The sequence below is a fragment of the Akebia trifoliata genome, chromosome 4 (assembly GCF_017979445.1).
Source record: "Akebia trifoliata isolate Shusen 1 chromosome 4, ASM1797944v1, whole genome shotgun sequence".
Lineage (NCBI taxonomy): Eukaryota > Viridiplantae > Streptophyta > Magnoliopsida > Ranunculales > Lardizabalaceae > Akebia > Akebia trifoliata.
Genome location: NC_141378.1, coordinates 811,490 through 828,234, shown reverse-complemented (window position 1 = coordinate 828,234; position 16,745 = coordinate 811,490). Strand labels below are relative to the sequence as shown.

Genomic DNA, 16,745 nt, shown 5'->3' with positions numbered 1-16,745 from the left:
GCATCTTGGTCTTTATTAGTCTTTCATAGAATACTGAAATCAAGGCATGTGTCATCAATTTGAAAGTCAGAGGTACCACAAAAATACTCATTATTTTTGTGGGTTAATTGGAGTAGGACAGGAGGGGCAGCAATCATGTCAACCGAGCTACGGACCTGCTCTTAATGAAGTAGTAGTCATATGCTCCCTACACTTTTATGCTTTGTCAGATTCATCAAAATAGTTAATACACCTTACCATTTCATTGCATCTGGTTTGTGAGAAAAGTGATATTGTCAGGTGCAATTTTAATATGTTTCAGGTACTTAACCTGTCTTCTCTTACTAATTATTTATTACTAATCACCAACTTCCTTTCTTATTTAAAAGGAAATAAACATGTTTTTAGTGCTCAATTTCCGCATTATTTTCTTGTTTCTTAGTTTCGTACATAATTTCAAGATTTTTTATTGTAATAGGCCTTGTTAATCCTTCTCAAGGTAATTCACTAAAATAATCATTTTTCTAATGCGCCCCCCCCGGTCCCTGACGTGGCATATGCTAGAATCATAAATTCTTTTTCTCGGGATACACTTGAATATATTTATGAGGATGTAAAGTTGGGTATCCGTGGAAAATTTTTTTTATGATTCTACCCCATGCCATGTCAAGGGGCGGGTGTTAAAGGGGGCGGCAGAAAATCAAGACTCACTTCAGTATCAATTAGTAAATGTGTATTTAAATTTTAAATTGAATTAATAGACAAAATTTCCACAATATCTCATTTATATACAAAATAATAAATAAATGATATAAAGACATATATATATATATATATATATTTGATCCAAGCCACATCATCATAAAAAATAAAAATAAAAATTTATCCAAGCAAGTTGATTAAGACAAGTTAGAGAATTTGGATGCCATTCTAATTAGTTGAGTCAAATTGAGAAATGATTTTCAATATTGATTTTTTTGCCATTCATGAATAATATGAAAATGGCTCAACAAATCATCTTTCAATTAGAAAGAACGAAAATATAAAAGAAGAAGAAAGATCTCTGTCATCTCATTTATGAAGGATACGAAAATGATTTGCCACCATGAGCTGGGATGGGCTGGTCAGTATTTTAAAATCCACCAATGATTTAAGGCATTGGGGTCATATTACTCCCCTATTCGTCCTGCTCCTATCGTTGGTACAAACTAGAAGCATCATGTGACAAGTGATCAGCATTGAATGATGAATACAACTGGTAGGGGAACATTAACTCTTCAACTGTTAAAGTGCAATAAAACACTTTGGAAAATTGAATCTATCAGTATTTTGGTAAAAAAAATTTGTTAAGGGCCTTTTCGTTCAAAATCCTATTTTCAAAGTGAATTTATTACACACGTTAACAAAAATCCTCTATTTAAAGTTATATTTAAAAAAAATCGATGGTTCCCCCCTCCCCCCCAAAAAAAAAAAAAAAAAGGTTAGTTTTCATAAATTTAAAATAAATCTATCATGAAACTTAAAAAAAAACTTTTAAATCTTGTGCGTAGGTGTTTTAATAAAATACCCATCTAAGTGAAGGTGCACCCTCCCAGGTGGCCCTTGAGGAAATAATGCTCGTATTGAGTATCAAACTCATGACTTACGGACTTTCACTGTTTTGTTGGTTCAAAATGACCACTGAGTCAACTCCTTGAGGTTACAATCCAAAAATACTTTGTCACCAAAATTCCATAACTGCATGTGCATGCGACATTAAAAAGTATGATTTGCTGTCACATGTATATAGATCACAAGATTTAAAGAATTTTGACAAAAATAAGTAAACACTAAGATTAATTTTTATTATTGAATATAAATTTAAATTAAATTTGGGAATTTAGTGTACATCCATTTTCAAATTCTTTAATTGGTAAAAAAAAAAAAAATTATTCTAACCTAGGACATGATCACTAAAGGGCCAACGTGTTACTTCCATCTGAGCCCAAAAAGAATTATATAGAGAAACTAGTGTAATTTATGCTCTGATACATATTACCTCTAGAAAATCTATGATATTTTTCTAGAACTTCTTGTTTAATTTGTTCAAATAGAATACTAAAATTCACTTGCAAGTCACAACTGTGCATTTGAAGCTCCACCTTCCCGTATAAAAGATAACTTTTTATAGGATCTTTAGGGCACACGTTAAAGTGCAATAAATACATTTTGAAAATTGGACTTTGTTTGGAAAATGACCTTAAAAAAATAATTTTTTTTATCAAAATACCCTCGAATTCCAATTTTCAAAGTGTATTTATTGCTCTTTAAAGTGTGTCGTTAGGGTTTGATTCCAATATTTAGTGTTATGACAGACTTGTTTTATATCAAATTAATATTTTGATACGGATCACTTGGCACTGGCTTCTTAGTGGTTTCACAGCAACATCAAATATAGACTTTCAACTAGTTTATTTAATACGGCCACAACATTAAAGTACATTAATATGGGTGTCGTTAACTTGTACCCTAAGGCACACCTTAAGATGCATAAAATACATCTCTAAAATTTATTTTACCATCTAAATGCCCTCAAAAGTATTTTCTGGAATGCTTATTTCCAAGATGATTTTAATGCATCTCTAACATGTGTCCTTGCTAAGGGCACACATTGACAAAGCCCTTCATGAATGTGTATCATCCTATAATCCTTAAAAGAAATTGGGTCTTGTTAACGTGTTCCTAAGGGCACACGTTGAATTACAATAAATACAGTTCGGAAATTGTATTTTGTATTGGAAATTCCTTTAAAATATTGTTTTTTCACCAAAATGCCCTCAGATGCATGTTCCCAAATTTATTTATGAATAATGATAAACTGACTCCCCCTCTATTCTCCTGATGCAATATGTGCATAGAACCATTGATGTGCAGTTGTGTATCCCGAGAAAAAAAATCTATGACACGTCATGAGAGTGGAGAGGGGAGTAAGAAAATCCAGTGTTTTAAAAATCAGACCAGACCAGATCAATGGTTCAACTGGATTTTCCAAATTAAGAAATCCGGTTTTACATGAACCTGGATTTTAAGAAGTACCATATGTTTTTATGTAATTTCCAATTTAACCACAAAAAATCGTTTATTCTTATGAACAATTGGTCCGCAACGCAAAAAGTAGAAATACTTAATATAGGGGTGTCAATGGGTTGGTTCTGGTTTGGGTTTTCAGTTCCTAAGGAATTTAGAATCATAACCATTATAATTATATCGGTTCTAGGTCCAATTCCAAAATAAATGGTATTGGAACCGTAAAAAAACACAGGTACCCATCAGTTCCAATTCTCAAGAATCAAATGAGAAATTAAGTAATTCAAATCATTATAAAAAATAAATTCTTTAAAAAAATTAACATAATATCCACAAAAATATTAACTTGGTTACGATTTGTTATACTAAATATATAAGTTGATGATTCTTTTTTCAATAATAAAAATTTATCTTATTTAAAAGTGATAAATTTTAGAAGGGATGACTCGTTTTAGACTCCAATCCATATTTTTTTATGAAAAATTGAAGAACTTTTATAGAACATGCATTAATTTTGAAATAAAAAAATATCTTAAATCATCTATAGTATAAAAAAAAAAAATGACAACATAAATCAATTTCGGGTACCCATTGGATAAAACCTAACGATTCTGATTCTTGTTGGTTAAGTTCCATTTTAGACCCGACTCTAATCGGTTCCAATAAAAAGGGAACCGGAATCGGAGTTTTCAGTTCAATTTCGATTAAATGGGTACCCATTGACTCCCCTAACTAAATAGAAGCCTAAAAGGCCAAATGTGTAGCCTAGTAACTCTTAAAGATTGAAATATTTAAAAAAGACTCATATCAAATATAGGGGTGTCAATGGATCAGTTCTGGTTCGGATCCTAAGGAACTTAGAACCATAACAATTATATTTATTTTGGTTCTGGTTCAAGTCAATTCCGGATCCAATTCTAAAATAAATAGAATGGGAACTATTAAAAATCACGGGTACCCATCAGTTTTGGTTATCAAGAATCAAATAAGAAAAAAAGTTCTCAAATCATTCTTAAAAAAAATTCCTTTAAAAAAATTAACATATTATCAACTTAGTTATAATTTGTTATACTAAAGATACAAATTAATGATTTTTTCAAAAAAAAAAAAAGGTATCTTAGTTAAAATGAATAATTTTTTAGGAGAGTAACTCGTTTTAAGCTCCAATTGATAATTTAAATGAAAAGTTGAAGAAATTTATATAAGAAACATTTATTTTGAAATAAAAAAGTACTTAAATCATCAATAATATGGAAAGAAATGAAAATTTAAATCGGCTCCAGGTACCTATAGGTACCCATTGGATAGAACTTGACAATTTCGGTTCCTATCAATTCGATTCCATTTTAGAATCCTGCTCTAATCGATTCCAATAAAAAGGGATCCAGAATTGGGATTTTTGATTCTAGTTTTGGTTCAATTTCAATTAAATGGATACCCAATGACACCGATAATCGAATATGATTTGTCAATTCTATAAAATAGAAACGGTGTGTACGTGACACACTTTAGTTATATTTTGATGTACATTGGTTCCTAATCAAGCTGTGCAGCCTCACAATGTGTTTATTCTCCAACCAAAGTGTGCCACGTAGATGATAGGAACACCACTCTTTGAAAAAATCCAAACGTATAATTTATTAGGGTTTTATTGTTTTAAAGTTTAAGAATAAAAGTGTTATTTAATTAGGGTTTTAAAGAACAATTGAATAACGACTAAAGAAGAAAAGGTTTGAAGTCTGACCTTGAAGAAAAACTCAATTTTTTTTCATTTATTTCCTTTGATTAATGATTTTAAGTTCAGAATTTTGTTTGCCTTGATTGTTTAATCTCTTCCTTTTATTCTATCGTGTAGTTGTAGATTTGAGATTTGGGAATTATGATTTGAAGATAAAAGAGAAGATTTGCAATAAATTTTTTTGAAACTTTTTACTCATTCTTCATCATCTTAAATATTACTTTCTTATTTTCTTTTTATTCATATTGTAGATATCTCTAATATTTATATATTTAAAATTATTATTTAATAAATATAAATCGATCAGCCATGTTAAACTCCGGTCGGACCCGGTCTAATAATTTGACAAAGATTATCATCGGTTCGAGTTTTAAAACATTGAGAAAATCGTCTCTTTATTTATTGCACTCTAACATGTGCAGTTAGGGGACAACTTAACAAAATCCAAAGAAATTAAGTCTTACAAAAAAGAATCAAGTAGGGGAGAGGATAATACAATTTCCGTGCGTGAGATGATTTTCTGGGCCTTACCTTGAAACAGGTAAACTCCATATTTAATAGTGGGGTTGAATGGAGTTTACCTTGAAACAGTTTCTCCAGAAAAATGTTGACCTCGATAATAAAAATGTTGATCCCAACAATAAATAAAAATTTAAAATCGGTGAGTTAGACAATAATGAGGGACCATTAAGAATTTTTTATTTTTTTTACTAAATAGACTATCGAATTCAAGGACTAAGAAAGAAAAGCTCCCACCAAATACCTTTTAGTAATTTTTCCTTTATGATTACCTGCTATAGATCTGTCTACACTACAGAACAGCAACCGAAACGGGCAATTTACAAGACCTCGAACATGAAAACCTTTCCTACAAACAGAGCAAATTATTAATCTGAGTAGTTTTTTCATAACGAAAGATTACGTAGAAAAGCTTACCGTACATGTTCTAATCCATTCCAAGCCATTGGATAACTGTTTAACCATACCCACCAACTTGCATTAATGTACTTGAATTGCCTTCTTTAATAGATCCTAACCAATAATTAGATGAAAAATGTAGGTAATGCCAACTACTTGAATTCCAAGCCTTTATAATTCCACCAATAAAAGGGCTGAATGCAACATAAATCATTCCAAATCTTTGATTGTATTTTCTGATTTTAGCGAGCTTCCTGTTAGGGTTTGAATGACCCAAGTAGGATACTAGATGCGTCTTTCATCTCTTTGATTCTTGTGAAATAATACACATTGCTTAATATTATTAGCTAGCCAAAAAAAAAAAAAAGTAATTATTACATAAGTATACAATTTCTAAATTCCAAATTTTCAAGGAAAAAACTACAATTATCACAGATAAGCCTTGATTTTTATTATCTAGTAGGACTTGATACAAACTAATAATTGTTTCTAGTGACTAAGTTAGGGATTGTATCAGTAAACATATAAATATATACTCACTATATATGTCTTAGAGAAGACGTACGCAGCTATTTAGATCTTTCACACTACATAACCCTTTCTTTTATCCTAACAATCAACCCCTCATTCATGTGAAGGGATACATATGGTTTTATGGTGATTCTTTGACCCTCCAACACTTCAATATGGAAGTTGAAGAGTATAGCTGCAACTACAGACTTCATTAGAGTAAAAGACATGCTTTTAGCTATGCAAGATCTTGGCCCAGCATTGAATGCGAAGAACTTTGACATGTGTTCATGGCTAAGCTTCCCCTCATCATCTATCCATCTCTCTGGCTTGAATTCCAAGCTATCCTCACCCCATACCCATGGCATTCTTCCTTCAGAATAGAATGAGAGTATTATTTGCATTCCTGGCTTTACTTCAGTGCCATCAGGAAGCACATCTTCTTTTATAACACTTTTGCTATTGAGAGGAAGGGGAGGATATAGTCTCATTGATTCACACAAGGCTGCATGTAGGTATACTAAACCCTTTAAATCATCTGAATTGAACACCACCCATGGCCGCTTCTTCTCATTCGAGACTACAACCTTCAATTCTTCCAAGATCTTTGCTTCTACACATGGTGTTTTTGTTACTGACCATAAGAACCAAATGAGACCCGACGCAATTGTGTCTCGACCAGCCGTAAACAAGCTCAATATGGCATCTCTGAGAAATGTATCGTTCGTCGATGAATCATCTCGAGACTTGACATATGTATATAATAGATTTGATCTTTCTACTCCTTTATACAAGTTTTCTCTCTCTAGATATATGTAATCTCTGATGAGGAGATCTATAGTTCTCCATGCTTTAGATAACCTCCCCTCCTTCCCAACCTTGAGCCACCGAAACAACTTCCATAAAAACATGGGCATTGCATGCCTTTGAAGTATGGCTTCTTGTGCATCATCAAAGGCTTCCGCAAATCTATTAGTTGGAAGGTCTATAGATAGATACCCTTCTTCTCTTCCAAAAACAATTCTCATATTACTCTCGAAGGAGAATCTTCGACACACCTCTTCTAAATCAATGGTAGACCCTTCTTTAGCCACATGAGCTAATAATGGTATCAATGAATCCTCGACTAATTTCCGGCTCATGTTAGCCACAAAATTCCGAAACTCTACCGATGAGAAGCAAGCATGTGCCATCTTCCTCTGCGAAAGCCACGACTCGTAATCAGCATTGAATATCCCATTACCAAGAATTTCAAAAACTTCATTGAAATCAGGACCTTTGGGAAAATTTGAGAAGTTGGTTTTGAGGATGTACTCAATGTTTCGAGGATGGCACGTGACAAAGTATTTGAGGTTCGAGAAGATCGGACCATCGATGAAGAAAGAACCGCGACCGAGCATGTTAAAAGTTTCTGTCAACCAATCCGGTAAACGGTTGGAGTTGCATAAGAGGGATGGAAGTGTTCCAAGGATAGGCCAGTAATTAATGGCTTGGGTCTTGCGTTTGAGGTACCTCCACCAAGTCACAGAGAGCAACAAAAGGAAGGCCAAGCAAACAGGAGCCCAGTTCTTCAAGTTGAACTCCATTAATGATCTTGGAGGGTGGGGAAGACGAAGAAGCATTTATAAAAGATTTAGTTATGCAATGGTTTTCCAATGCAGTTGAACCTCCATTAATAAGAACAGAGAACTAGCGGTGGCATCAATTGCAAACGCAAATGCATTTTGAGTGTCTTTTAATTATTTAAATTAAAATATGAGTCGTACTGGAGTAACATTGAAATTGATATTGTTCAAGACATTGGTGTGCACAGAACCATAGATGCTTCTCACTCAAAGCATCTATGGTTATATAAATACATCCACGGCAGCAACGTCCCAAACAGTATCAATTTAAAAAATATAAAGATATTTTTATAATTTTAAAAAGAAAAAGGTTGAAGAATCATCGTTTCACACATTGCTGATGTGAATGTGTGTGTGAATAAAATAGATGCCTTTCATTGAGGAACAAGTGAAAAGCATCTAGGATTATGTATGTACCTTCACATAGGAATGTGTGAAATGATGTCGATTTTGATGTCACTCCAACACATCAGCAATGTGCAAACGATTCAAGAATAACTGGGATTGTATTTTTTAATTTATTGAAATGAACTTTATTATATCAAGTTCAAAGGAAAAGGGGAACTATTTATCATAGGAAAACGCTGAAGTAACATTGAAATTGACATCGTTTGAGACATTGCTGATGTGGATGTGTCTATAGAACCATAGATGCTTTTCATTGAGATACAAGTGAGAAGCATCTATGGTTCTGTGCACACCAATGTGCCAAACGATGTGAATTTCAATGTTACTCCAACACTACTCTTTATTGTAATCCAAATTTTGGTGACCAACCACACTTACTAGGCCTTTCTCTTATTATAGGAATAGTAAAGATTTAATGGGAGGCCAACTTATATCATTGATAAAATGGCTTGGAAAAAAAAAAGCCGGTATGTACTTGATTGACATGGTAAGTGCATAGAACCATAGACTTTTTCCTTGTGTATCCCGAAGGAAAAAATCTATGGTTCTATGCACTTGCCATATCAATCGAGTATGTTTTTTTGAGTTAGAAAATCACGTCTCTTGATAAAAAGGGAATGAATTGTTTTTATGAGGCCAATTGTTCTGAACATAATTCACATTGTATGGATTGGCCTCCATCTATCATTTTAGATCATTAATATTCTTGAAAGCTCTAGTGTTGTCTGACACGACACGTATGGGTGTTCAAAGCTCGAACTATATAACTTTATGAGTCCACTTAGCCTTATTAAGTTAGTAACGATGTCACCCTTGTATAGTAAGGGTCATTGGGCTCACCTCTTGGCATCCAAAAACATGATCTACTTTAGGGTTGTAGAGTATGAAATTCTATGAATTTAAAAAAATAATAATTTCAAGAGTTATTTTTCACTGTTGGGTATCCCCACCCTTCGAGTGAGACTAGTCTCACGATCACACGCACTGCACCCTTGGAAAGTCTTACGTGCAACTAGTTGAGTCAAGGGTCAACCTAACCCTAGAGGTGGCCCTAAGGAAATTCATTGCTTTGTGGGGTTTCGAACTCTTGACCTACTCTTCTTGAGGAGCTTATATGGAAGTTCAGTAGCCGTCCATTTTTAAAACCTTGGATCTAGTTCAAAAGAAGTTTTTTTTTTTTTTAAGGATCTAATTTTTCAATGAAACTTAGAGGGCTATGGTGTTCGATTTCTATTGTGGTAATTTATGTGAGCAAAACAATCCTTAGTAAGGCTCAAAATCTTACTATGTTAGTAAATGTTAGTAAGGAAAGGGTTTCACTACTTTATTGCATATCTTGGATTTTAGTCAGGTAAGGCTCAATTTTGGGGGAAAAAACGAAGAGAGAGATTCATCTGGCAGACCCATCTATTGTATTTTTATTAAAAAAACTCTCCTACTTTATCAAGTTTGTTACTCAAACCTTGGAGTGGAACCTCAATCTTTTAATCAAATACCCTATTATACCAAGAACATGGATAGATTATAATGGGTAGTTGATTAAAATAACTGAGGATATTATATATATTTAATCTTTCTAAAAGATGTGGATTCTACTCCCAAAGTTTGTTAAGAAAGAAAACGCTTTCCTTACATTGTTAGTAAGAAAAGTTTCTTGACCGCATCAATTTGTGGCATCTAAAAATATGATCTGATGTCATAAGATTGTAGAGGACAAAATTCTAAGAAGTTAGAAAAAAATTTCATAAAAGGAGTTAATTTTGACCATTGAATTTTAATTTTTAAATTTGAGAGTTTAGTACCATCCATTTTCAACACCATGGATCATGTTCAAAATAGAAAAAAAATTGGATTTTTTTTAATATGAATTTTTCCATAAGACTATGTTGTTGGATTGCCAATGTAATAATCCATGTGGACCTAACAACCCTTAGTAAGATTTGAAATTTTACTAAGTTAATAAGACTAGCCTAATTCAAGAAGAAAGGTTTGTTGAGAAACAAACCAGACAAAAGCAATTGTAAAAAGGGAAAAGGTTGATCATGGACATATCAACTACTAACACATTCTTCTTCTTTTTTGTGTGTGTGTGTGTGTTGGGGGTTGGGTGGGGGGGGGGGGGGGGGGGGGGTGTTAAAAAGAACGAAGGCATGTAATATATTATCTTAAATTTTTGATAAAAATACTTAAAGGACCTTAATAGAGGGATTCCTTTCTTATTAGTCCCTAAGTTCTAGGATTCCTGTTAGTAGTTGATTTAGTTAAAAACAATTCATTTTAATTAGTCCCTGAACTCCACTCCCCACATTTCTCACGATTGAAATGTCAAAACTTCCATAATAATTCAAATTCACTATTTTCGTCCAAAAAATTAGATTTTCGGCATTCCAATCGAATTTCGGAGATTATATTCCAACGGAAAGGATTTGATAAGGAAGAAGGGGGGGGGGGGTGGATTTTCTATCTTGATTAGTTACTTGGGTGTCTAGGTATTTGATTATGCAGGTATACCCTTGGTGCTAGAACTCAAAATCTAGGTGTGTGATCAGCAATTAAGTCTTAATTATGAATCTCAATGAATATTGCAAAATTTCCCATCCACAATTACTATTATACAACACTAAAACAATCATCATTTCAAAAGTGACTATAAATCTAAAATAACAATTATTTCACTATAAAGCCCCTAAGATACACCATATCGGGTATGATTTTGCTCTTTCTGCCAAACAAATTTGCCGATGTTAAGATTTGAAATAAAATAGCACATTAACTATCATAGTTTCATGTACATGCTTTAAATATTTACCTAGTGTAATTTCTACTTTATATATATATGGTCCTGAATGCAGGATGAATTAATGCCCCAAAAGGAGAAGTCGTGATCTTCTTTGTACCTCAAACCAACGTAAAAACTTTAATATATATGAGCTCAACAAGTTGAGACTTCTAGATTAAACGTAAAGGTACCATGGGAGAATATGCATTCTTTTCAAATGTTTTGTATTTAAATCATGCTCATTAGACAAGATCAAATTGTGGGTTGTCGTGCAAAGCAACCTATAAGGCAACTGCTTAGTAATTTGATCGCTTTACAAGACGCTCGGGTAGTAGTTACGAGACATCTCCTTGATACTTGCTTGATCTTTGTCCATTCTTTTATAGAGATCCTAATCCATTTCAAACTTCACAAAAGGTGTGGTCAATCATATTCTATCCCACTAGAGGAAAATTTTCAATGTGTTGATGTTAAGAGTATTAGCTAGATATGATGCATTGTAATAAGATGTATTAAGATACATCAAATCTTTATTTTATAGAGGTTAATATAAGATTAGATTGATTAATTTCAGATTTCTTGCTGCTATATGAGATTTTTTTTCCAGTGCAACTAGCCGTACTAAGTTGGTAGGCTCCACCCTTACTAAGGATCCTCGGGCTCACTTGTGGCATCCAAAAATATGATCTGATGCAAGGATGGAACCAGGATGTTCTTCTAGTGGGGGCTAACTATAGTTAAGGTACAAGTGAAGAACTTGAAGCTGAATGGTTTTGGAGAGAAATTTAGAGATTTATAGTTGGAAGTTGAAAAAATTAAAAAGGGATACTTAGGTCATTTTCAATTAGTCTATGAGAACCTACGCAAGAGGCAATGTCATCTTAAAAGAAATTGAGGAGGGGAGGGACGAGGAGGGGGTGAGGGAGTGGGGGGCAAATGGGACATGTAATTAGTTGAAAATATATGGGTGTCTCAAAGTTTTGTGAGGGCAATTTCCCCACTGTCCTTACTAGCTCTGCCCTAATCCGATGCTTCAAGATTGTAGAGAACAAAATTCTATAAACTTTGAAAAAAAAAACCATTTTTCACGATTGAATTTAAATTATAGAGTTACATGGAAGTTCAGTAACCATCCATTTTTAAAATTTTGGATCAAGTCTAAAAGAATTTTTTTATTTTTATTTTTATTTTTTATTTTTATCTAAGTTTTTCTATAAAATCTAGACAATCGTGGGGTTGGATTGCTAATGTGATAATCCATTTGAGCAAAACAATCCTTAATAAGGCTTAAAATCTTAGTCTGCTAGTAAGCATTTTTCATAGATTCACTTTTGAGTCTATAATTGACATACGAAGAGAATAAATCAAATCATATTACTCTTTAGATGAGTCGGACTTAATTCCCACCAACTCCCAACCAACCAGCTTTCCACCCACAATCCACCAAAATAAATGTCGTGTGATCTTAAATCTCTGGGCACATATAGGATTTTGAAAAGACCCTAACCGTAAGATACGATTTATAGTTGAACACTAATAGTGATGATAGGGACGATTGACCCCAACAGCTAGAGCAGGCCCATGGCAGTGAAGAGGAGTTTAATGGGCATTGATGCCAACGATGAAATGATGACTAAAACTCATGGTTTGTGAGCCGTGCCCTCGTGAAATTAAGAAGCTGAATCAATGTGCCATAAGCCCTTACAAAAAACAAATAAAAAGTATAAAAAAACGAAAGAGTCGTGTTGAAGTGACCTCAAGACTATACTTCATATCTCACCTTCCGAGTGAAAAACCATCTATGATTTCTACACACTTCCACGGAAAGTGAGACATGAGGTACAATCTTGAGGACACTTCAGCGTTATTCAAAACCTAAATGAAAATAAAACATTGACTAATGCTGAAGTGACCTAAAGCTTGCACCTCACACTGCACATCTTGACGTGAAAGTATATAGGAATCACAGATGCTTTTTTGAAACGTATCTCAATAAAACACATCTATGATTTTTACACATTTTCACGTCAAGATATGTCACAACTCTAAAAAATTTGGCCAAAGAAAAAAAGGGAGCCGATCCTCTGTAGTACTTTTATAGTTTTATTTTAACAATTATGAGAGCCCACTTTCTTAAGATATAAAAATCCCAGCGTTGAAAATTTCAAGTTCAATGACAGTCCATTTTTTAAATAGTAGTGCTACACTGCCTTCATTGGACACTGCACCGACGTGGCAGTGCACAAATAACCATAGATTTCTCTCCATGAGATACAAGTAAAAAAATCAACATTCTCTATACACTGCCACGTCAGCATAGTGTTGAAAACTGTCCAACTAAGGCAGTCCAGCATTTTCCTTTTCAAAACCTTTGATTAGGCTTTTAAAAAAGAGAAAAAAAAAAAAAATAATAATCTAATTTAGATCATGATCCTTTCATGGCTGAGGTTTTAGGGTTTTTTCAAAACGGCACTCTCCACTATGGAAAGAAAACCATAGAGAACTACAGGAAGAAAGATAGCTATCCTACTCTATCCGCTTCACAGAGAAATAGCAAACATACAAACATTTTGGAATAGATTAGGCATGGGTCAGTCACATACATTTTTTGATGGGTAAGCTGAAAGTTGTTTAATTTGCAATGTGTCAAACCAACTGACCTATGGGTCTAAACCCTTGGGTCACATACACCTGATTAAAAGATTACTTATACTAACTGATTTTGAATCATCCCAATCGGTGCTAAATAGATAATCAGTTATTGTTTGAAAATAAGGAAATATGGTGAAAATTTGATCAAACGCTATTTGGGGCGTACATGAAAAATGAGGGGTGCAACTTGGTATGGTTCAAACTGAAAATCAAACCAAATCAATAGCCTTGGGATGGTTTGGTTCGCTTTCGAACAATGCAACAAATCAATTTAGTTCGATTCTCGGTTCAAGGCTTTTATAGAACCAAACCAAATCAAAAACCGAATCCTTAATGACTTAGTACTTTTTAGGAGTAAGGAATTAAATTAATGCATAGTTTTAAAACTCGTCAAGTCGTCTCGAAACTCATCCAAGTAGACTTGACTCGATTGGAATTTGAGGTGAATCAGTCTCAAAACTCGAAAAATCAAGGCGGTTAATTCATGGTCGTTTATTTTTCCATTAAAAATATGCTCCTTACAAAGAGTTTTATAGGATATTGGCAACCCATAGAACCAAACTGAATCAAAACAACCTTAATTCAGTTTTGTTTGATTCGGTTCAATGGAAAATTTGGTTTACTTCGCTTCTTATTAAGTAGAGTCAACCTATGTTGGTTCAGTTTCAATTTATCCCCAAACCGAACCAAGTTGCACCCCTATGAAAAAATAGGGGATGTTTGGCTAGTTCCTAAACATGACTATGTGAAAGGCACAGACTTGGAAGCATGGCCCATGCGACCAGGGTGGCAGGGCTGTAAATCGACAGGTTTGGGTCGAGTTTTTTTTAGCCCAAACTCAACCCCTACCCTAAATAGACGGGCTCTACCGAAAATAGACTTATTATTCCTCTTTAGGGGACAAGTCTACTAAGTCATAACCTGGCCCTAATGGACTCGGTCCAAACTTAGGTAGGTTAGGGTTACACAAAATGGCTAGATTTTAATATTTTTAATGAAAAAATGTGTATCTTTTTCAAAAATAAAATATTGTACTTGAAGATTAATCCCTTTAAATTTGATATTATCGTCTTATTTAACCTATAATTGTAGATGAGAGTTAAAATGTATTTTGCGGACTTATTTTGTCAGGTGGGCCAGGCAAGACCAGAGGGCTCAATTAACACCCCTGATGTAACAGTTGAAACAACACGACCTGGCCCAAAACATAGTGAAGAAGACTTGATAAATCTTCTTTAAGACTGAGACATATCTCAGTCTTCAATACAACTAACATATAAGCCATTTTATACTTTTAATTCAAAATTTTACCGATATTGGTTAATTAGAATTGTTTCACATTCACACTATCAAGAGGAAAAGTCTCATACTACTAGTAAGACCCACTTTCAATTTTGATCATTAGCCTCTCAACTTATATTATTTTATTTATTGTAACAAACACACTCGAAAACTGTAATTGAATGGTCACAAAAAATAACCATAGTAATGGTTAAAGAAAAGAAATCGAAAATGAAGCAAATGACATAGAAATTCACGTGGTTCTCTCAAGATTGAAGTATGTCTACGTGTTCACACCAATTTCACTATGCCATACAATCCTCCAATAAGTTCACTGTCAAGATAGATCAACAAAAGTTGAGGATTGATTAATAGTAACTCCTTGATGTCCATTGTGGGGGAAATTCTTAAACATAAACACGTGGCTCGAGCGAAGCCCGAAATTAATAATTTTAAGCTCGGATAGGCTGCTACATTGGCCCAGTTGATTAAACTCTTCAGATGCGCAGATGTCCAGCTTAGACCTGAGCCACTGACCAATTAAGTAGTTCGGACAATGACAGTCTAGGTCGGCAAGACAGATCTGATAGATATGCTATTGATTGACAGCTCTAACAACCCACATCACGTCAGATCAGCTCTGATTATTCCAGAGGTGACAGGGCAGTTGCAACAACCCCTACAGTTGATATATCAAGGAGTGAACTAACTGTCCTGGGTCGTTTCAAAGGATAGTACAGAAAACGATCAGGTTCAATGCTTATAAAAGGAAGAGGACTATGGGTAAAAGAGGTTCGAATTCTTCTTCTCTCTAAACTAAATTACATTGATCAACTTGTCTAACTTGATCATCGGAGTGGGCTGGTTTGCAGGTCCACCCGAGCTAGGAGAGAGGAAAAGTGTAGAGCAAATTCTTGCTTCTACATCCATTATCATTAGTTTCCACAAACCATTACATAAAGAAACACAAGATATTGCTGCAAAGTGTTTCACTAAATCTAAAGATAGAAATTGCATATAAATGGGTCGTTGGGCTTCATTGCAGCTTTATTTTATACAAAAAATGAATCTTTTGAAACATCCAATCAAATACTTCGACATGCCTATTTTTGAAACATAAAATTGAATGCTTCGAATAAGATGTGTGTAAGGGTTGAGAATTGAATGCAACATATTATGATACATCTCATCACAAAAGGAGGGTAGTGATGAGAATAATATACTAGCAATATCAATTAGGATATTCTATATTATGAAGTATTAATAAATTGAGATATTTATATATCATGCTAGTTTTCATATCTTGGTTGATGTAATCTCTATAAATATCTTATAAGAGTTCATGTATTATTTATTCAAGAATTCTTAATAAATTAATTTTCTACAAAAATAAATCCTTGGATCAAGTCCAAAAGAAATTGTTTTCTAAACTTTTTTTATCTAAGTTTTTCAATGAAATTTAGATAGTTGTGGTGTTGGATTGCTAATGTGACAATCCATTTGCGCAAAACAACCCTTCCTAAGGCTCAAGATCTTCCCAAGTTAGTAAAGAAAGTATGTGGGTTGCAATTTGAAAAGAATTGGTGCGTTATAAGTGAAATTTGATGTGCCAATTAAACTTTTTTTTATGTTGCGTTATTTCACCAATTTTCTTAATATTTAATGATGTGGCAAAAAATTGCCGACAAAAGTCAAAGCTCTTAAAAACCCAAACTCTTATCTAACATACCCATACCTATTAATAAGGGGTCACGTTCAAGGGCCAACTTTTTGGCAAAACATTTTTCAA

At 33.7% G+C, this 16,745-nt stretch overlaps 1 pseudogene; it reads right to left on the bottom strand.

Annotated features, from left to right (window-relative positions):
- Positions 1-6,127: 6,127 nt before the first annotated feature.
- LOC147402726 (alkane hydroxylase MAH1 pseudogene) lies at positions 6,128-7,981 on the bottom strand (annotated as a pseudogene).
- Positions 7,982-16,745: the final 8,764 nt, after the last annotated feature.